Source organism: Chelonia mydas, chromosome 1 (genome assembly GCF_015237465.2).
Source record: "Chelonia mydas isolate rCheMyd1 chromosome 1, rCheMyd1.pri.v2, whole genome shotgun sequence".
In the NCBI taxonomy this organism is placed as follows: domain Eukaryota; kingdom Metazoa; phylum Chordata; order Testudines; family Cheloniidae; genus Chelonia; species Chelonia mydas.
In genome coordinates this window covers 63,072,423-63,095,302 of record NC_057849.1, presented here as the reverse complement: position 1 = coordinate 63,095,302, position 22,880 = coordinate 63,072,423, and the positions used below count along the sequence as shown (strand labels likewise).

General features: G+C 44.1%; 1 long non-coding RNA gene across 1 annotated transcript; it reads right to left on the bottom strand.

Annotated features, from left to right (window-relative positions):
* Positions 1-601: 601 nt before the first annotated feature.
* LOC122462024 lies at positions 602-16,943 on the bottom strand. The gene is made up of 3 exons (XR_006284349.1): positions 16,810-16,943; positions 3,255-3,422; positions 602-1,479 (listed from the first exon to the last, which is right to left on the bottom strand). It is a non-coding gene; the product is annotated as an uncharacterized LOC122462024 (long non-coding RNA).
* Between the last annotated feature and the right edge of the window lie 5,937 nt (positions 16,944-22,880).

The window sequence follows — 22,880 nt, the reverse complement described above, 5'->3', positions numbered from 1 at the left end:
TGAGTGTGCTGCATGATTTTCTGTAGTGTTTGGGGAAATTTATGTGAATGGGTGATATGTGTCATTGGCGAGTGTTCTAAATTTGGTAGTAATAATTATGTAGCAATTACAGAACTGAAATTTGTATTACATTATATTTAGAGTGGACGTTAAGGCTGCATGTTGGTCACTAAGCAGGGTGGAACTAAATAATTTTATTGACTAATTTTCCATAACTCAAAACAGTAATTCTGAATGTAGTGTAATTAATTCTGGTGGATATTGAATATTAATCTCTTTGTTAAAATTGGAATGTAGTCCTAAAACAGTTAGGAGTCCTTAAAAGAAAGAAACTAGATTATATTTATGTGACTTCCTTAACTCATATTTCCATACAGTTTCACTGTATATGTTGCTAATATGTGCTCTTAACTTTGTTAACAGACTACACCTTTTCACCATATATTAGCTTTGTGCTGCACTAATAACCCAATAATAAACTCCTAGACAAGCTAACCCTATAAGTTACTTAAAAGTCTGATTCTGTGTCAGATTCTCTGCTGGCATAACTCCACTCACTGCAATAAAGTATTGCCAGCAGAATTGATCCCAACAAGTCTATCACTATGTTCAAGAAAGGAGGACTGGGTGTCCCATGGGGATGGGGATGGACTAGCTCACATCTGGTCCATTTCACTGTAGTATATTATGCTACACATACAGAAAAGATGACTACCGTACAACTGCCTTACTCTGATATATGACTTCTACATGGGAGTTCATCTCTACATGACTAAGGGATTGACCCAGAAGAGGAATTGGAGTCAGAGGACCAGCTGCTCTGCAGAACACGTCCTTTTTCAGCGCACAGGAACTTGTGATGCAAATGTTATCATAAGTTACTTCAGTCCTCTTTATAAAGTTGTACCTCTCTTAGAACAGATCACAGAGAGGGTATCAGTGGCTGAAGTTATGGGGCCAGCCAACGGTCACACAGCAGGGATTAACACTAGGCTGCCATTGATACGGGAGGTGTTACAAGGGGAAAGGCTAGGCTCTATGGCTCAGTTATTCCCAGGGATCTTGGCCTTATGTGACAATAAGCAGTCTTGGCTGTGGTTGTTCAGTTCTATCAACAGCCCTGAAGCCCAGAAAAAAAATGCACCTTTCTGGATGTCTATATCCACCTTCTATATGGTAATCTATGAAAGGAACAAAATCCACTAATATCACATCTCTGACACATGCATAATCCACAAGACATACCCATATTTTTGTAACGATTGTCCTCCAACCTTGCTTTCCCAGTGTTTGTAATCACCACTTGTCACATTATGTCTTCATCAGGCCCCTATCCTGCAAACTCTTACTCAGCCTAGGAGTCTCAAAGAAACCAAATTCTGCCATGGACTTCAGTGGGCTTACTAGCATGAGAACTAGTCACATGAGTAAACATTTGCAAGATGTGAATTCTTCAGATCGCAGACCCTGGGTGAAATCCTGAAAAGCAATGAGACTTTTGCCACTGACTTCAGTTGGGACAGGCTTTCACTTCTGTATTTGTATTTGTCTACTAAGAGCGGTGCTTATTTATGGCATTACACATAATGATAGCAACGTGGGCCACAGTTAGTAGTGACCAAAAGTCCCAATGCCTATTCAGTGACCTATATGAGTTGGTGGGCTCAGTCTAGTTCTTAGCAAACAGATGTTCAGCTCCCCCAAACTAGCAGCAGAGCTGGCATTTTTGTGGCAGTCCCATCAGAGAGGACAAAGACTGAATGGGCAATGAGTTTAAACACCCTGGAGATGCTCCATCCATAAGTTAGATGAGGCACAAATATGGCCAGAGGAAGGACTGATTTGATGGTACACATTACAAGTTCTCATAAAGAGGTTTAGCTGTAAGGCAAAGGGTGGGCTTGTTTACAGTGCTGTCATCTCTGGATTTCTACCCACAGGAATAAAAACCACTCAAGAGAGGGGTGTGTGAAGCACAGGGGGCATGTGACTAGGGTTGGAGGGGACTCAGCCACCCCCTTCCTCAATCTCTCTTTTGTCATTTTCTAAGCCACGCTACCACCAGTGGGCATGCCCAACTCGGGCAGGCAAAGCCCTCTGTCTGGCAGCACCAGGACCAGGAAGACGGCGTGGATGGATTGGGTAGGACACCATGGGGAGGAGCGGCCCTGCCTGTATGGGAGAGGACCTATTTGGAGGGGAGAATCCTGAGGTGATTGGGAAGAGAAAGCGGTCACTGGGGGGGGGAGGGGAGAGATCCTGATCTGATTGAGGTAAAGTGGGAGTCCTGAGGCAAGGGGAGATCCTGAGGTAACTGAGGTGGGAGAAGGGGGTCCCAGAGAAGAGGGATCCTGAGGTGATTGGGGGGGAAAGGAGGGTCTTGGAGGAAGGGGGATCCTGAGGATGTTGGAGGGGAGAAGGCAGGTCCTGGCAGAGGGAGGATCCTGAGGGAATGGGGGTGGGGGAGATGGGGTGTCTTGTAGGAGGGAGGGATCCTGAGCAAGTGGGGGAGAGAGAGTGGGTCCTGTAGGAAGGAGGGGATCCTGAGGGTACGAAGCAGAGAAGGGGTGTTCCAGGGGAGGGGGGAAAGGGCCAGAAAGGGGGGTGCAGCAGGGCAGGGCCTCCACGCTGACCCACACATCACGTGACACTGTGGCAGGCTCCTCCAAATCTGTGAACAATGAGTCAATGGGCCAGAGTGGGAAGCTGGGCCCAGCCCCGCAGGACAGGAGCCCCGTTGTGCAGTTACTGTGGGCAGTGGAAGATTAGCTACAAGGTCCACAGAGCCTGTGTCCAGGGACCCTGGCCAAACGGGGGCCCCCAGAAAAAATCCCCCACCAGCAGCGGAAGCCTGGAGCCCCAGCCACCGGGCGGGTGGGGTGGGGGAAACCCTTGCGCCCTGATCAGGCTCTGTGGCATCAGTGCTGGGCGGGGGAAGCCTCCCCTCCCCAGAGGCCCCAGACCCCATCCCCAGCAGAAGTCGCGGGTTAGGGGAAGCCCCCCGGCTCTGTTGGGCCAGTTCGTCATTTCACAGTTGCTGTTTCCCTCCATTTTGGTCCCCTGCTCTTGTTCATTAGTTGACGCTCTTTTTGAGCTAAGGCGGGGATAATAGTGCCAGGAAAGAGTCACGTGATATGGGTAATCTACCCGGCAACAGGAGATTATAAAGGAACGCTGCACCCAGTATCAAGGGCTGTCTGCCCCCGTGCTTGCAGTATCATCAAGAGAGAAGAGGAGAAGAAGACTTCACTGACCTGCCCTGCTATCATCCTGTTCCTGCCTCTGTTGATCCTGACCCTGTGTGGTGTCCCTCCTGATTCTGTGTGGTGTTCCAAATGGTCCTTGGTGCCGTCGTTTCCCAGTGGTTGTCTGTGTTCCAGTTGTGGTCTGTGATCTGGGGTGTTTCCGGTCCCAGTGTGTTTCTGTGGAGATGGCAATGTACTTGATTATTTGGTTTTCTCTGTACCCACTTATTTGTTCTAGGGTCCTGGCTTAATGCCAGTATTAGGGTGTTAATTACTGAGTGGTTTTATAGTTTGTGGTGGTTTGTTTAATAACATACTTGGTTGTTTGTACTATACCTGCCTTTCCACTGCATTACTGGGATAAAGGCATCACCACTGGTGATAGATACAGTGGAGGAAAGACCTGTGGCAGGGAGGGGTCCTTTATAAATATTGCTTCCCTAGGTTAAGCTACTGTTCTTGTAGTTTTTTCCAATTAACACCTCCTCCCCAGCAGAAGTCGCAAGGCGGCAGGACAAGGTGTTCCCCTCCCCCCACCCCCACCCCGAGCAGACCCCGTCCCCAGAAGAAGCACAGGGGGTGGTTGAGGAAGCCCCAGCACCCGGACCCCCGCTGCAGCCCGGAGACTGGAGGAGCTCTCACTCCCCGCTGCAGCCCCCAGGGCTGTGGTGCAGGGACAGAGCTTCTCAGGTCTTGGGGCTGCAGTGGGGGGGGGGGGGCAGAAAGGAGCAAAAGGGGTTGTGGGGTTGCAGTGGGGGGTGGAATGGGGGGAGACCATGAGTGGAACAGGGGCAGGCACAGAAAAGGGGCAGAAAGGGGTGGAGCTGTGGGCAGAACCTCAGGTGGAAGGGGTGGGGAGGGCACCTCACTTGTTCTGGCCCAGGGTCCCAGGAAACATTAATTCACTTCCGAGTGTGGGGTGGGTTCAGCCCCACAATGAATACCTTCACCAGCCACCTGTGATGTGAACGATTTCCCAGGAACATTTGTGTGTAAAATGGCATCTTTGTGAAGCACATTCAAAACAGACCATTAATTCATGGCAAGATCAGGGGGCTCACAGGGGTTTTTCCACCAAATAAGCTCCGAGTAATAACTGCCTTTAGGAACATTCTTTAGGAAATCCATCTCCCTTACAAGGGAATCTCTCAGTAGCATATATGTAGGAAGTGATATATTTTAGAATATAGGTCTGCAGTGCTGTGCAAGGAAGGGTCCAATGCTCTTAGACACACGGTGGACATTAATTTCAGTGGCTGAAATGATTTACAGTGGGTGGGATTTTCAAAAGAGCTCTACATAGATCTAATTCTGCTCCAATTGAAATCAGTGGTAAAACTTCCATTCACTCCAGTGGAGGCACTGAACATTTTTGAAAATCATGCCTAGGTTACTGTTAGTAACCTCACTGAGTACACTGAGTATACTGACAATGTATACTGACACAGTATACTGAACTGAGTATACTGACAATGCATACAAAGGTTTCTCACTAAAACTAGTGCCCAACTCATCAAGACAATATTGAATAGCACCGGGCTAGGCCACTAGAAAGCAGCAAACTCTCAATGTGATGTTCATGCCAATATATTGCAGAAGTAAGAAAATTTACACTGAGGAGTAAGGAAACCACAGCATGGCGGAGGCAAACACCAAGCAGTAGTTTATTTCTGGCTCTGCCACAGACTCTTCCATGTGACTTTGAGCAAGTCATTGAGGTGCATCCACCCTGCAATAAAAAAACCTGTGGCATTGAATCTCAGATCCTGGGTCACTTGACTCAGGCTCACAGGGCTTGGGCTCCAGGATTAAAAATAGCAGTGTAGACGTTCGGACTCAGGCTGGACCCTGGGCTTTGAGACCCAGTCCCCTTGCAGGGTTTCAGATGAGCAAAGGCAATGAACTTTGGGGGAATATCTAGAAGGCAAAGAAGACCTACCTTCATCCTGCACCTAGGAAGTAAGCAGATAGCTCATTTGCATGCATGAAAATGGGATCTCAGCCAACCTTTTTTGGAAACACTGAAGAGGACTTTGAGTGAGGACTTTTTTAGTCAGGAGGTTAACCCACTGTGACATTATCTGATTAAAATATGACCATGTAGATCATTGTTGATACCTCTGTTATATAATTGCAACGAATCTTAATCAAAGTGTGTCAAGTAAGGCGTCAATAGAAAGGGTATGATTTGCTGGTTATGATTATGCTATTTGCATGCATGTACCATTTTGGTATTTGAAGTTATGACTGTTGGCTCTATACCTGTATTTCAAAATGTTTGCTCCTGGGTAGCACCCACAAGGTAGTTAGCCAGCACATCTTGGAGGGACTATTCAAATTGAGTGGCCCATCAAAAGAACATTTAACTTACAATGGAAGACACCCACTTACCCTGAATGGACTTTCCTGTGAACTTGCTGGTTGAAGTATAGGTAATGGCTTCTATTGTGACTAAGCAGAATCATGCATAGACATGTGACTTGCCCATGTGACTCCAAACACCATCTTGTCACCTGTGATTTTCCACTGGCTGTGCTGAGGGCTTCATTTGAAACAATGGGTTTCCCTCCATATGGCAGAAGTTATAAAAGGCCCTGGAAACACCTCCATTTTGCCTCTTTCCTGCTACAGTCTTTGGACTATGGACTTATACTAATGGGAGCATTCTAACCAAGGGATTGAAGACCTTCCAATGATTTGGAAGCAACCAGAGCCTTGACTTAAGCCAGCAGTTGATTCCACCACTGCTACAAGCCTGATCCAAGAACTTTGCAATTGTTGTATGTATTTGATTCCTTTAACCAATTTTAACTGTCGCCTTTCTTTCTTTCTTTTTTATAAACAAACCTTTACATTTAGATACTAAATATTGGCAACAGCATGATTATTGGGTAAGACTGGAGTGGTATTCTTGTCAGCAAGTTAAGGAAGTATGGGCTGGATGAATGCACTATAAGGTGGGTAGAAAGCTGGCTAGATTGTCGGGCTCAACGGGTAGTGATCAATGGCTCCATGTCTAGTTGGCAGCCGGTGTCAAGTGGAGTGCCCCAGGGGTCGGTCCTGGGGCCGGTTTTGTTCAATATCTTCATAAATGATCTGGAGGATGGTGTGGATTGCACTCTCAGCAAATTTGCGGATGATACTAAACTGGGAGGAGTGGTAGATACGCTGGAGGGGAGGGATAGGATACAGAAGGACCTAGACAAATTGGAGGATTGGGCCAAAAGAAATCTGATGAGGTTCAATAAGGATAAGTGCAGGGTCCTGCACTTAGGATGGAAGAATCCAGTGCACCGCTACAGACTAGGGACCGAATGGCTAGGCAGCAGTTCTGCGGAAAAGGACCTAGGGGTGACAGTGGACGAGAAGCTGGATATGAGTCAGCAGTGTGCCCTTGTTGCCAAGAAGGCCAATGGCATTTTGGGATGTATAAGAAGGGGCATAGCGAGCAGATCGAGGGACGTGATCGTTCCCCTCTATTCGACACTGGTGAGGCCTCATCTGGAGTACTGTGTCCAGTTTTGGGCCCCACACTACAAGAAGGATGTGGATAAATTGGAGAGAGTCCAGCGAAGGGCAACAAAAATGATTAGGGGTCTAGAGCACATGACTTATGAGGAGAGGCTGAGGGAGCTGGGATTGTTTAGTCTGCAGAAGAGAAGAATGAGGGGGGATTTGATAGCTGCTTTCAACTACCTGAAAGGGGGTTCCAAAGAGGATGGCTCTAGACTGTTCTCAATGGTAGCAGATGACAGAACGAGGAGTAATGGTCTCAAGTTGCAATGGGGGAGGTTTAGATTGGATATTAGGAAAAACTTTTTCACTAAGAGGGTGGTGAAACACTGGAATGCGTTACCTAGGGAGGTGGTAGAATCTCCTTCCTTAGAGGTTTTTAAGGTCAGGCTTGACAAAGCCCTGGCTGGGATGATTTAACTGGGAATTGGTCCTGCTTCGAGCAGGGGGTTGGACTAGATGACCTTCTGGGGTCCCTTCCAACCCTGATATTCTATGATTCTATGATTCTATGATTCTATGGTATATTGACCTGGGTGTGGGGTTGGTCCTTTGGGATCAGAAGAACCCTTTGTTTGATGAAACTGGTTTTAAGGAAGCATTCATCTGTAAGTCTAGTGTTTTGATGGTGATACAAGGACTGGAATAGCTAAGGAAATTGCTTTTCTGACTTCTTGTTAGCCAGTGTGGTGAGAGAGAAGTTTACTTTTGTTGCTGGTTTGATATATCCTATGGGAAATTAACTACCAGTTTTGGGGTGTATCTGCCCTATTTCTCAGCAGTTTGTCCTGAATTTGGCATTCTCAGTTGTGACCCACTGAGGCATGGTTACACCCTCTAGTTAAGTTTAGTCTCCAGAAAGCATGTTATGATTTTATCTGATAGGTAACCATTTGTTTCCAATGTTCTTACTCACTATCTCCTGAATCTCCAGTCTTTGATCATTCATTTATTCTCATTGTCACTATAAATATACCCCAGTTCTGTGATGTTAAGCAAAGTGCTAGTCCTGAGATGAATCTTACAACCTGGTGTGTACACTATTTAGGGTGACCAGATGTCCCGATTTTATAGGGACAGTCCCAATTCTTGGGGCTTTTTCTTATATAGGCATTACCCCCCAGCCCGTTCCAATTTTTTACACTTGCTGTCTGGTCACCCTAACACTATTCCTCTGGGAACAGCAGGCCTGCTATTTCTGTGAGTGTTGAGTCGATAAGGGGCTGGACACTACAGGAAACATTCAGAAAGGGTTCAGGGGTTGGTGTGTGCCATTCATTGAACTGCACATAGGAAGCAAGGCCTGCAGAGATCTGGACGCAGTGCCTGTGCTGCCAGAGGCTGGTGGTTTTAGGGAGCCAAGCCACAGCAGGCACAGACAAGACTTCTTCATGCTAAGAACAGGAGGTGGTGAGGTGCCTGAAAACCTGGGGAGCATCACAGGTAGATGTCAGCAAGAAAAGACCAGGAATCACTGGGATTAGGAAATGGAAGAAGAGAACAGAGCAAGAAACAAGACACGACATGTAGCTCACTAGGCAGACTTGAATTTATTTGTGTTGATGTATGTTACCTCTCCCTGGCAGACCTCCTTTAAGATGGGATAAAAGGGATTGGTAACTATTCTGACAATCACTATTGCTGCCTACTCTAGATTCTATAGTTAAAAAAACTGGAGGCAAAACCCAGAAAAAATGGCCTGATATTCAGCAGAATATACACAATTCCACTCCAGCAGCTGATGGCCTAAAGGCCCCCAGCCACCAATATTATTTGGTAGAACTGTCCCCTAAAAATAACCCTCAAATGTTGTCAACTTCATATGAACGCCAGCAAAGGCAGTGAGGCTCCATTTCTCCTGCAACAAAGATCCTCCTTCCTTTTTATTCAAAATGAGTCAGTTACATTTGGGGAAGTCAGAGAATCCTCAATCTAGACCCTTCCAAAAACCCTCTGACACACCTTAAAAGCAGCTTTGCTTAACAACTGACTAAAGGACAACATCAAAAAGCAGTAACAAACACTGGTGCTTGTCCAGAGGCCTGGTCCTGAAATCTTTTTGCATGTGAATCTCCCACTGGTTTGATCTCAATTTTTACTTCTGGAACAACTGTGCAGTCAGCATTTTCCAACTGGCCTACAGTGAGATTGTCCAGAGACTCCAAAGATCCCTCCAAGATGTGGCACATGGAGCACAGTTCCATTTGATCTGTGGATTTAAGACTTGATTGTGCAAGGGCACAGCCTCAACAGAACCCACGGATCCATCAGGGAGGCCAATCACTGGGGAAAATGTGGGGCCAGGTGACATGGGAAGTAGGATTCTGCTGGGGTTGATGCCAGCTACCTTCTGTTGACTTCTGTGGATGAATTCAGCATGCTGCTGAGTTATGCATGATGAGATGAAATCTGATACACCGCATAATGCAGAGCATGGCAGCATGCTAAATTGAAACACATTAATTAAGAACACCTTGGTCTTACAAAGCACTTTTCATCCATAGATCTCAAACCATTTTGCATTAATATTGTTAGCCTCACTTTACATGGGGGGAACACTAAGACACAGGAAGATGAACTGATTTGCCCAAGATCCTACAGTAGGTCTGTGACTAGAACCAAGGTCTCATCACTTACAGGCCAACACAAAGTCTACTGGACCACAATACAGCCACAACCAAGGATAGAGACAGCTGGGTCCCGCAGAGAATTACAACATGAAACAGTAGCAAAGGGGCTTCCTCCTCTTAATATGAAGGAAGAAAAGACCATTCCCCATAGCATGGTCCACCCCAGCCAAGAGGCCTTTCCTCTCTGCTTCTCCTTCTGGCCCTTGGCTTTCCCATCTGATGCTAACAGGCAGGTTTAGTCTAGACATTCAAACAGGTTTATAAATTCTGCTCTGGATCCCACTATGGTTAAGGCTTTGTTAGCTCTTATTACCTCCACATGACCTGATTTTTATTGGAGGTTGTTTATTTTTTTATATTTTATTTAACTGCACAACTGATTATCCATGTAACAACTTTAATCAATTATCTGTGGCAAAGAACTTCTATGCAAGTTAATTAGCAACATTCTTCCCTGACCTAGCAATATCTGATTGCATCATGGAAGAGCTTAACTTTGAAATGGCAATACACTTCATTAAAAATAACTAATAGCTTCAGGGTTTAAAGATGTAAATGTTCATTTTCTTAATGAGAAAAAAAGGAGTGGGGGCACACACAGACTCTACCTGTCTATATTCATTATACTATGAACACATGGGATGACTCACATTTGCAAAACGCAAGTTTAATTAACAGGCTTATTTTACAATGATATTTCTCATTACACTAGATTAAATGTTTAAACAGCCAGTGCAAACATTTTGATCCCAGACAAAAATGCTTGCACGGTGCTAGTTTAAGCATTTAATGTATTATAATCCTTTCCATAGGAAATGCCTTAGAAGTTGGTTTTTGCACCATGAAAGCCATTAGTATTATTTCTTCTGGTCATGTTTAATCCAAGACCATCAAAAACATTAGGCATGAATGAAATTGGACTGGAAGCAATGGTGATAAATGAGATAGTAAAGGAATTTTCCTTCTTCACTGGCTGCTCTGGAGCCTGCAGCAGGTGCCAGTTCTGTAGCTAAACTAAGCTCTCTCAGGCGGCATTGTCATTAAGAGATTATACAGAAATTAATCAAATAATGTGTGTGAGGCCAAAGCATGTTTTCATTCTGTGATCTCTTACCTTCACCCCATCTACCCTACTTCTGCTCCCTATGGGGACAATTTCTTGAGGAGATCTCATGCAATAAGTGTGCTTTATTTTAAAACCCTTTAACCACCAAAAATTCCCCTAGGGATAATTTGATAGATGTAAATCCCAATGAGATAAGAAGCGCAAGAGAGCAACATCCCAGTGCTGTGGGTTGCCTGTGATGAATAATGTGGCCTTTGGACTGATGGAAAAACTCCAGTATAAATGCCCCTCTCCCTCCTTTCCGGGACAGGGAAGCCACTAGGTGGCGCTGTAGTTCTTGCAATCTTTGACCTGTTTGACATGGACCATCCAGGACACAAAGGAAGTGAGTGGATTTTTAACTCACAAAAATAGTAATAAAGATAATTTAAAAAATGAATTGAGGCAGCATCATGATACTTCTGCAAATCCTGCTACATGAAAGCTGAAAAGCGAAACCATAGGTTATGCTGTAAGAAAGAAGCAAATATGATATTACAAAGCTTTAAAATTAACTTGAGTTCCTTTTAATTTTATTACATTTCTGCCCTTGATTGAATTTGTGTGAGATGCTAGGCTGCCTGTAGTGAAATCAGGACCCTTCTTTAGGCCCACAGAACAGGTGTAAGCTTCCTTTCACTGCCCCGCGAGTGTGCCTAGAATCCTGGAGATATGAGAGCTATTTCAGTCTCTGTTAAGTCCTTGGTCTTTCCTATGAGACTGCTGAGAAATGTGATTATTTTTTCTGTGTGTGATTTGGACACCAGGTTATTAAATCCAACGACTGCTTTCACACGGCTGTCAAACAACCATCAAATGGTAACAACTAGAGAAAGGCCAAACTAGAACCTTGGTTGGATTGGATAAAACAGGCCCCAGATCTGAACCAAAGCATGGCTTCCTTAGCACAGCTATAATAACATGGTCTGAGACTCTGCTGAGCCTGCCTATTCAGCCAGGGGGGTCTAATGGAGCCAAGGTACCAGGGAGCTGGAGAAGAAGCAGGTGCAAGGAACCAAAGTTGATGTGTGGGGGGCTCTGACCTCACATGTACTATCTACCAGGCGTGTGGGCAGGCCCCATGTCCTATTCTGTAAAAGCAGGAATCTCCTCCACCCCCTACATTGGAGGAAGTCAGCAAGAGAGTCCTCAAGAGCCCCTTCCTCGTGAAATTTCTGCAGGAAAGGGTGATTTAGATCTTACACTGTAATGTTCCATTGGACCAACTTCAAGCCATAGCAGTGTAAATAGAAAGAATAGTGTCATTTATCAGCTTTCCCATGCAGAGAGGGGTAGGTGTACAGAGGTGAGAAAATCTTGCTAAAAGTCAATAGAGATCTTATGTGTGATTTATTAGACATCAGAGCAGTGTGAAAATACCATGGAATTAAACCTGCAGAAAGAGAGAGAAATGCAAAAGAGGATTTGGGGTGCTGTTTTGCTGACGATCCCATTTTCTGATTTTCTACCCCATTTACTATTTTTATTCAGTTTTACAAACATAGACCATGCAATATTATGCAGCCATGTCAACAGAATGACACCAAAAAAAAAGAATGATCAAACAACCAACTATGAGATGCTATTTTTCCAATAAAATATTAAACTGAGATAGTCAGACAAGTGGAAGCAAACAATCCAGCCTTCCTTTTATAGGAAAGATAATGGTTTTGACCAGCATCATTCATTCATACTCTCTCTTTCTCCTACAATATAAAGCCACAAATAGACTGGCACTGATGTAAATAATTGTAATATTTTGGTGCTGCATAAAACCTGTTGAATTTGCCTGCATAGTCACTCAAGTTTAGTACATTATTAAAAGGTGAATAATCAAAATTAATAAGTAAAGCCCTTTAGGAAATCTAATTATGTTGCAAAGAGCACTATCAAAATGCAAGTTGTTGATCTATTTAGTCAGGTGACAATGAACTAGAAACCAGTCAATGCAGTGACTGGTTCATGCTGAATTAGTCCTCAGAGAAGGAGAACCAAATAAATCTTTCCTGGCTTTACCTTAGTTGAATGATCACACACCAGATTGTTGGGTTTGTTTGTTTGTTTTAAACAGACATCTTAAATATTCAGATACTAACTACTGAAGCTACCCAAACTGCAGAATTAAACTCAGGGTCAGCTTATGATCTGACAAATATTCTGCCAGCAAATCTCCATTTATTTTTGGTTTCTTTCTGCTTCATAAATCACTGCTTTTACAAAAACTAAGCAGATTAACAAGCTGATCCCTCTGCTTAACTAATTGCCAACTGGGAACAGCAAAAATTCATTCAAGTTGGTAAGATGGTCATTACAAAAATATCAGCTGAGTTTGGAAACTGAGGGTAAGTCTTTTTCCTAGGATACTCAAAGGGCAGCTTTATCTAGGCCACAAAAGGCCTTAGGTATTTCTTAGCGCATTCAGGTTTATTCATTTATTGTTTCCTTAGTGTAGATATTCAGTATATCTTTCCAGCAGGCAAGAAACTGAGACTTCTGAATACAAAAAGAAAAGGAATACTTGTGGCACCTTAGAGACTAACAAATTTATTTGAGAATAAGCTTTCGTGAGCTACAGCTCACTTCATTGGATGCATTCTGTATACAAGTTTCATCTGCTGAGACTGTGAAAAAAAAATCCCATTAGTTCATTCTGGTACAGTATGAACCAAATATGTAGATTTAAAAATAAAATACAAAACTCTTTCTTTCCTAAAAGGGAGTTGGGGAGATGAGTGGGCTGCAGAAGGTCTAGACTTTGATTGTGGAGATGTCTAAAAAGAAATGGTGGCCTGGGGTCATTTTAATCAGGTTGCATGTCAGCTTGCAAAATCTCTAAATTAGCTATTGCTCGAGGAAATAAAGATGTTTTTATTTCTTGAAGAATGCAAACAGATTGCTGTGACATGTTCTCAGTCATTATGACAGATCAGATCCACTCTTTGTGCTGTGAGTTTGGGGAAAAAATCAGCCACTCTGGTGATTCCTACTGAGATTTGGATATCTCCCAATTTGTAAGAGACATTGACGGAGTTTATAAAAATCCTTCTGAAAGTGAAGTTTATATGCAAAGACTCTGATAAAAGAGATTGACCGTAATTGGGTATCAAGTTTCTTTCACATTTTTAATAACCTCCGGGCCTTCATAGCAGTCTGATGAAAGGGAAGTTGTTAAAAGAAACAATCTGTATTTATGCAAAAAAACCTCCTATCATATCTTGAGTTGTGCAGAAAATGACAAGAAACCAACTCAGCCTTTAAAAAGAAGAATTCATTTGCCATTTTCTTACTGACTTTTTAAAAACTAAGTCTCTTGGGTAAATGTCAAGGGAGCTAGGATAGTTTAGTTGGTAGATTAGCCACAGTCTCAGGAGTCAAAAGACCTACATTCTATTGTAGACTCTGCCCCTGGTCCAGTGTGTAGCCACTGATTTTGCGTGCCCAATTTTGGGATGCCCAACTCAAGAACCTTAGGCCTGTATTTTCAAAAGTGGCCTATGACTTGGGGTGCTCAATTTGATGTCTCAAGCTGAACCCAAAAACTGAGGCCATTTTTTAAACATGTGGCCTGTGTCTCAGGTCCCCCATCTGTAAAATGGGGCTGATGATACTTACATACCCATACAAAGAGCTTTGAGATCTATGGATGAAAGGCACTAGGTACATGACAAGCATTATCATTTGTTATTATGTATTTGAGTTTTCTTTTGGGTCACTCCTTTCACACGTTGCAGTTCTGTCCGTGTGTAGCTTCCCTACTATTAGCAGGGAAGTAATGAGCTGTGAAAAAAGCAAATCAAAAGAAGTTTTAATCACAAAGAGCAAGGCAAGGAGAAAAGTCAGGAATGGCAGAAGTGGCTATTTTTAAGTGTACTCCTAACAGACCACCGATGGAGCAACTGAGTGTGAGTTCAGGATAACAGACTACAACTAGTTAACCAAGGGCTCAGTTCTGACTCCAACTATGCACCTGTTAAAAGGAATAAGAACCTCTTTCTTTATGTCTCTACACAGGCTACCCAGAATCTGGTTTTAGGTCTGTAGGCCTCAACCCACTTACCCAATTACTCTCTTCCCGGAGCAGCTAGGTTGGGAGGTGCAGAAGTGAGTGGGGAATGAGTGAAATCTTGGCTCCACCCTCTATCTGGTGGCCAGGGCAGTTGAGTCAATCTGTAAGGGGATAGTAACTTACTATTGATGTATGTCCTAGGTATCTTCCCTGGGAAAAAGAAAGAAGCAGGAGAGGAGTTGTGATGCTGAAGTGTGTCTGAAGCACAGTGCATCCTAGTGCAGCTTCCACACCACCCTTTGCACAGGGCTATGTGAAGCTACAGTCTAGCCCCAAGGATGTAGAGGAGTTATTTAGAGTGCTACATGGGGATAGAATTAGAAGTAATTGGGTTAAATTAAGAAAAGAAAAACAGGATACCATGAAAAAGTCACATGCGAGTGAAATGTTTGCATTCAGCTATCTGAGTCATACCAAAGAAGTGGAGTAAGCATCATCCCTTGGGACTTTTAAAACTAGATTGGATGAGGCGCCATAGGATGTGTTGTGGGGACAAGCCCACGCTGGCAGAGCAATGGTCTAATAGGTTGTTTGCTAGTTTTTCCATTTCTATGATTCCACAAGTGAAAAGAAGCCGAGATTGTTTCCTCCTGATGCAAACTGCCACTTGCTTTCTCCCAAAGACCCTGCCAATGACAGCAGAAAATCCTCATCTTCCATGTTATAAGAGCTTTAGGATTTTTCTTTGGCTTTCTGCGATCATCTCTTGTGGGAACCCAGGGCAATGAGGTCGTGCCAGAGCCTAGATGTCATTAATTCATTAATTCCAAGGGACAGTCCCCTGGGGTAAGAATCTTGCTGAAAGTTCTCCAATTAAGAGGCTTACCTTATACTTTTGCATATCCATTTTGGAAGGTGAACCAAACATATTTTAGTCATTGTGCCTTCTAGTTAAATTTAGTGGAAAGCCTGGGATGTGAGTGTGGTGCTATTACTGGTTATACAGAATAGTCAGCACACTGACTCTACTTGATTTTGCTGATGAAGTTGCAAGATAAATCTTTTGACTCTGCATTCTTCTTTCACCAGCATTAGCCCCATGAAGCCCTCTGATGTCAAAGTCTAGTGATTAGAGCAAAGGTTTGGGAACAAGCGTCCTGAGTTCAAATCTTAATGAGTCTCCTGGTCAATGTATTAGACCTCAGGCACTTGACCTCTTTGTACCACAGTCAACTCTGCTTTAAAACTGGCTAAAGGATCGACCTCATGGAAACCAGATGCTGCATCTCAGTTGAGCCTGAAGTCGAGTTTTTGTGGGTAAATAGATTGAAATTGTTGATTTTTCTTTTTTAAGTCTGTAGCGACTCTGATACAATGTCATTATAATGTCAGCTTTTGCCATTTCAGTGACAGTCTCTGGGGGGCCCCCGTTTCAATGTCAAAATAAAATTATGTGCTGTCAGAGAAAGCTAAATTAGAGTAAAAATAACGTCACATAAAACTGTACAAAGAAGGCCACACAGCACCCTGAGCTTAGGCACTCGTGTGCCTCGGCATTTCAACACAGGCAGAGCTGAGTCCTACCCTGGCCAATGCAGAGATGAGGAGCAAATATGGCATGAATCCCAACAGCTGAGGGAAAAGATCCCTCAAAGTGAGCCTGGGGTAGAAGCTCAGGGGCATACTTTGCTGCCTCACTTCATTGCTCTTACCGGTCTCCTGTGATCTGCATCCAACCCCTGGTTTCTGCCTTGCTCCTGCTCCATTCCTGATCCTTGCCTCATCTCTGGCTCCCGCCCCTGTGCTCCACTCCTGACCATTGGCTACCAATCCCGGCTCCGATCCTGGTTCGTCTTCTGGCTACTGACTCCAACTTGACTCCCGAGCCCTTATCCCAGCCCTTCTATTGGGCCAGACTGCCTACGCTCCAGTTCCTAACAGTAAGTTGCTGCCATGAGAGGGTCTGACTTTGTCACTGGGTGGAGCATTTCCCTGCAATATTACGCAGCATCCTTTTCTTCAGGTTTCAAGGGTAGGTCCCAGAAGGGCAGTTGCATTAGGGCCAGACTTACAACTTTGTGGGCCCCAAGCAAGAGTGAGGCCCCAAAGCTGCCAGGGATTTGGATCAGGCCATGGATTGCCTCCTGATCTGATTCAGCTGCCAGAGCTGGGTGTGTCTGGCAGTGAGATAATTCTTCTGCCTTTTGTCGTCCTGCCAGAGATAATGATTGGGCAAATGGCATGGGATGTGGGTCATGCCAGTGCACATCTACTTTGCTTATGCTTAAGATTATTCCCAAGTTTCTTTACCTGGCACATGGAGAGAGCGTCTCTTACTAGCCGTAGCTCATTTCTGATCAGTATCTGCAGCTTCAGTGTTGGTGACTTCCCTGATTCTGTTCTTTCCTGGAGGTGGGTGGCAGCAGCAGTGATAGCAGGAGAGATGTATTCACTCCATTGCAGTCCATCAGCCCAGCCCTGTATCAAACCAAAGCAGTAAAGAAGTGGGCTCCATGTTAATTGCACAGGGTCACAAAACAGCTCAATGCAGAACTGATTAATACTGTAATTTTTAAACCTCTCCGGGGGCCCCTTTGCCATCTGCGTAGGCCACTTCCCTATAATGGCCAACCTGTTAGACAGCCATCAGGGCTATGTGTGCTTAAAGAACACATCTGTTTGGAGAACAGTAATCATTCTCTTTCAGTACCTAGGGCATATTTATTAAATACAGTCAGCAGTCTGTGCCCCTGGTTAGCACGTGTTGCTCCTTAACAGATGTGAACAGGCAGCTAGTTCTCTGGCACAGCTTGCTTCCTATTTAACGCCTTCTAGGGTTGTTGGCAGAGAAAGTGAACAAGCCATCAGGCAAGAAGGGTCCAACACCTGCCCACTCCAGACTCCAGATCAGGATTTTTTCCCCTCAAAGTAAAAAACTTGTTAAACATCATGGGCCAGATCTTGATCTGCTGTACATCAGCCGATTGACAGCAGTTGAGAATCTGGCCCCTCTACTGTTCAAGAAAGCAGAGAGAGTTCAGCATGCATCTGATTCTACACCCGTGGAAGTCAATGGGTTATTGACTTCAGTCAGTGCAGGATCAATCCTTGTTTCAAACAGCTGTCTTGTTTGTTTTTACATTTTTGTTCTGGAAGTCATCAAACTTAATGCCAGAAGGGACCACCAGATCACCTAGTTTCACCTTCTGTATATCATAAGCCACTAAACATCATCCAGCTCCACCCCCCAAAACCAAGCCCAGAAACCAGAATTAGATCAAAGTATTACTGCCTTCAGGAGACTAAACTATTGTGCGCCACAGGCAGAGAACAAGAGGGACCAAGGTACACAAGTGCCCAAGGCCCCTGCAATGGCAGGGAATTGACTAGATGAGATACACCCAGCTGGTCCAAGCAAGTGACCCCACACCCCCTGCTGCAGAGGAAGCTGAAAACACTCAAAGCTCACTGCCAATCTGATGTGGGCAAAATTCCTTGCTGACCCCACATATGGTGATCAGTTAGCATATGAGCAAGTCACACCAGTGAGTAATACTTCACAAAATATTATTGACAGAACAATGACAGTCAGATGAAACAGACATGTTAGCTCATCTGCCTGCCAACACTGGATTGTTCCCTACAATCCATTCTCTAGTGCTTTGTCATAGTCTAGTATTAGTTGGGTTGGGTTTTGAGGTGGTGTGAGTAAGTTCTCTATTTTAATAAACCTCCTCCATAGCATGCACATACCAATTACACCCAACTTATTCATTGAGAACATTTAGGCATCACAGAGGAAGTGGGTCTTGAGGAGAGATTAGAAAGAAAACAGGCAGGGCTATGTCCCATATGCATCCTTTGGAGTTGGAAAGCTTAGTGTTTGCCCTGATTTTTCAGCCTGGAATGAAAAAGGATCAGTGTTCAGTGCTCGTGTGCAAACTAAGTCCCTTGCGACATAACAGAGAGCTCTATTTCTGCTGTAAGGATCCTTCTGCAGTAGCTTTACCCTCCCTCAAGGAAAATATTTTATCAAAGTTTAAATAATTAAACAAATCGTATAACATGAAAAACTCAATCTGATCTTTAAAATGCATTATCTGAAGGAGCTGAGAAAATTCTTTCTACTGCTCAGCACTTTCCACTTTCTATGCCCCATACTGACATTAATTAATGAATTACATAAAGGAAAGGGACCACCCTGCCGTATCCCAGAACCATCGGATGAAGAAGAAACCAGTTACATCAATCTCTCAAACCAGTATTACCACAGCTGGGGGCCAGGTTCCTTCAGAGTAAACAAGGGAATGCAGAGAAGGAAACAAAGCCCTTTTCATTAAACAGAGCTGGTTTTGTAAAGGGCAATTCATTCACACAGGAGCTCATTCTGCTTTTAGGCAAAGGGTAGGTTTCACTTAGTCCATTTAAGGACCAAACGCAGCCCTGAGGTAATCAAGAGTGGTTCCTTCCAAAAGACTGAATTTAGCTCTCTGGGATTCTTGTAAATGGGGAACTCGACAACCTTAAGCTACTGCTGTCTCTGCTGTAGATGCAATATTCAGCGTAAGACTACAAGGAAGACCATAAAGAAGCTGGGGGAGCAGTTCTATAGGGCCCAATCCAGAGAGCTCAATATGGTCACTGATTTATCAGGTTCTTTTCCGAAGCAACTCCCAAAGCTACCCAGATATAGAACTTCACTGTCTCTTTTCAGACAGACTCTAGAAAGAAGAGCATGAGCCACTTGAGACAGCATCTCCAGTTAGTGTCTGGAACAGCTACAGGGGGGCTGTTGTGCTTTACGGTCAAATCCAGAATTAATTCCCCCATTGTCTGGCCGGCCACAGCACCCCTAAAATCTCACTGAGGCCCAGCCACCTGGTGTTTGTTCATTTGAGCTTCCAGTACTCCAGCAAAGGGGAAGCCATGCAGGATAGCCACTGCTCCCCCTGCTGCAGTTAGTTTGGCCGAATGTCAGCATGTTTTCCACTCCTTGGCTCCCTTTCCATGCTGTGCCAGGGCCCTAAATAGCCAGTTCTAAAGGCATTTATAAAATGTGATAAGAATGTAAGAGCTGCCATACTAGGTCAGACCATGGTTCAGCTTTCCCAGTATTCTGTTTGCGGCAGTGGCTCGTACCAGAGCTTCAGGGGGAGTGTACAGAACAGGGCAATTATAGAGTCATAGACTTTAAGGCCAGAAGGGACCATCATGATCATTTAGTCTGAGCTCCTGCACATAGCAGGCCACAGAACCTCACCCACCCACTCCTGTAACTTCTGGCTGAGTTACTGAAGTCCTCAAATCTTGATGAATGGACTTAAAGTTACAGAAAATCTACCATTTACTCACATTCAAACTAGCAAGTACCTGTGCCCCATGCTGCAGAGGAGTGATTATGGAGTGATTTACCCGTCTTCCACTCCTGACTTCTGGCAATCAGAGGTTTAGGGTCATCCTGAGTGTGGGTTGCATCCCTAAGCATCTTGGCTAACAGCCATTGATAGACTTGTCCTCAATTAACTTATCCAGTCATTTTTTTAACCCAGTTATACTTTTGGCCTTCACAACATCCCATGGCAATGAGTTCCATAGTTTAGTACTTTTTGTTTGTATTAAACCTGATGCCTGTTTCATCAGGTGATCCCTGGTTCTTGTGTTGTGGGAAAGGGTAAATATCACTTTTCTATTCACTTTCTCCACACCATTCATGTTTGTATAGACCTCTATCATATCCCCCCTTAGTCACCTCTTTTCTAAGCTGAACAGCCCGAATCTTTTTATTCTCCCCTTGTATGGAAGCCATTCCATACCCTTGATTGTCTTTGTTGCCCTTCCCTGAACTTTTTCCAGTTCCGCTATATCGTTTTTGAGATGGGGCAACTAAATTGGACACAGTATTCAAGGTGTGGTCACACCATGGAGTTATATAGTGGCATTATGATATTTGCTATCCTATTTTCTATTCCTTTCTTTATAGTTCCTAACATACTGTTAGCCTTTTTGACTACTGCTTAAAGTATTTGACAATCTCCCTTGAATGATCCAAGAATGTCCTGGAACTACAAACTTATCAAAAAGCCCTGGAAAAAGTCCAGGAAGGTAGGCCTGTGCAGCGGATCTCCCCGGAAGCTGAAGTGATGGAATCCTCCCCAGGGAAAGGAGCACCAGCTCAGCTGCTACTTTAGCTCATGGGCTGCAGTAGTATCCCACCATGGGCCCTTCCTTTCACCCCCTTTGCAAGAGTTTAGGCCAGCAATTCCACATTGTTGTGAAATCATTGGCCCTTTCCCCACTATCCCCTTCCTCTGTGCCCAAAAATCCTCCCTGCCGTTCCCCAGCTGGAGGGGTGCAGATTCCTCCATGTGGCCTCTGTACTGCCCACCTCCTCCCGGCCCCTGCAATGGAACCATATGGTTCTGTTTAACTAGGACCACCTGCTTCCACAGAAAAGGAGCCATATTCAACACCCAATAGCTAAATGTTTTTTTTCTTGCAAGACCAAGACAATGCACTGATAACTGCTGGGTTATTACAGTTAGAGAGGAGATAGCAGGGAAGAATTATATCGCTGTGTCCTCCTCTCATCCCTTGCCTCTCAGAAGCTGGCAATTGAGAGATAAAGAATAAGCTATAGGTTCTCAGGTAATAGAGAGTGCGGTCTGGAAAAGCTGGGTGTTAAAGCTGATTTTGGAGGGATTAACTGAGAGTGCAAAACAGAGAACAGACTTGGAGTGAGAAGTGACATGATTTGGAATAATGATTAATCACAGCCTGTCGCCCCCCCCCCCCGCCCCCTGCCACCATCATCTCTCATTCACTATCAAGCTGTTGATGCTCACCTCCAATCAGCCTCGATCACCCATTTGTTACATTTTCAAATGGGCACCTTCGTGCTTTCTCCCATGCAACCCCATATACTTGGGAAAAACTCCCTGTAAACATCTGCAAAACGAACTCATTAGCCTCCTTAAAACTCTCCTTTACCATGATGCCTACAGAAAGCTTGATAGTGGCTGGTGCACTCAGACCACTGCCTAGCACATTGACCAGTGCCTCATGGTTTCCTTGTCTGTCTGTCTATATCCATCTGTTGTCTTTTGTCTGATACTTAGATTGTAAACTCTTTGGGGGCAGAGACAATCTTTTTGTTCTGTTTGTACAGTGCCTAGCACAGTGGGGTCCTGATCCCTAACAATGGCTCTTAGGCATACAGTCATGTAGATAATAAATAATAATTCTTATTTATATAGTGCTAGTTGGAGAGCAGCCATCCTGACCAATGCTGCAGGGATTGAACTAGGGACCTTCAGACCTAAAAAGTATGAGTTGATATAGCCTGAACTAAAGAGCCTGGCTTTGTAGTAGGAGCAGGGCTGTCATATACTAATATCCTCTATGGATTGGGCATAGAAGGGACACATAGGTTACATCAGCACTGTGCTGGAGTCCTTTCAGACATGTGGCCTCTAATTCTGTGTGACTTAATTTCACTGCCTAGGGCCTGATTTCGAGAAGTTCTGAAGCTCTCATTGACTTCAACTGGAGTTGTAGGTGCCTAGCATCATCTGAAAACCAGGCCCTAGCTGTCTAGAAATGTAATCACACAAACTTAACAGCCACCTTTGAAAACCAGGACCCATACAAACACAAAAGAAGCGTTGTGAAGTGACAAAAACTGGGGACTGAGCTGCGACATTTAGCACACAGTATCTCTGTGATTTTTGACTGGTTTCTTTTTTTCTCAATTGTCTAGTGTCTTAATTCCCATCTGAAGGAAGTTATTCTGGAAAACCGTGTATTTTAAGGAGAGACATGAAGGACAAAGGGATGGAGGAATAGCAGTGAGAGCCTGGTTTAAGGAGCTGTATGAAGGAGAAAAGAGAGAATAATATACTGAAATCAATGGCACAATGTGTCACAGAGGCAAAAAATACTTCATTGGTGTTCGGAATTGCAAGTACAATATACATTTCAGGAGACTGCATTTGTGAAAGATATTCTGGTATTGCAAATGGCTCATTTGAAATATTGTTTTGAGTCTGGTCATCAAATTATTAGAAGAATAGTGCAGAGATCAAAAAGGGGAACAGAACTGATTCATAGGTGCCTTCTAATGAGAAAAATAGCCAGACTTGGCCTGTGCTACAGAGAAAAAAAGAAACTTAAAAAGTTCTCCTCAAAGTATAAGAAGCCTCCAGGAAATGAACAGATTGATACCACTAAGTTGTTTGAGATAATAACTACCTCCCAAGAACAAAAACAAGGTTTGAGGTTAAGGAGGAGACTAGCCTACAAGCAATTTACACAGAATGGCTAGCAAACAGAACACATTGCATATTGTCAAAGGCAGGAATAGAAGCATGCAATGTCAATCAGTT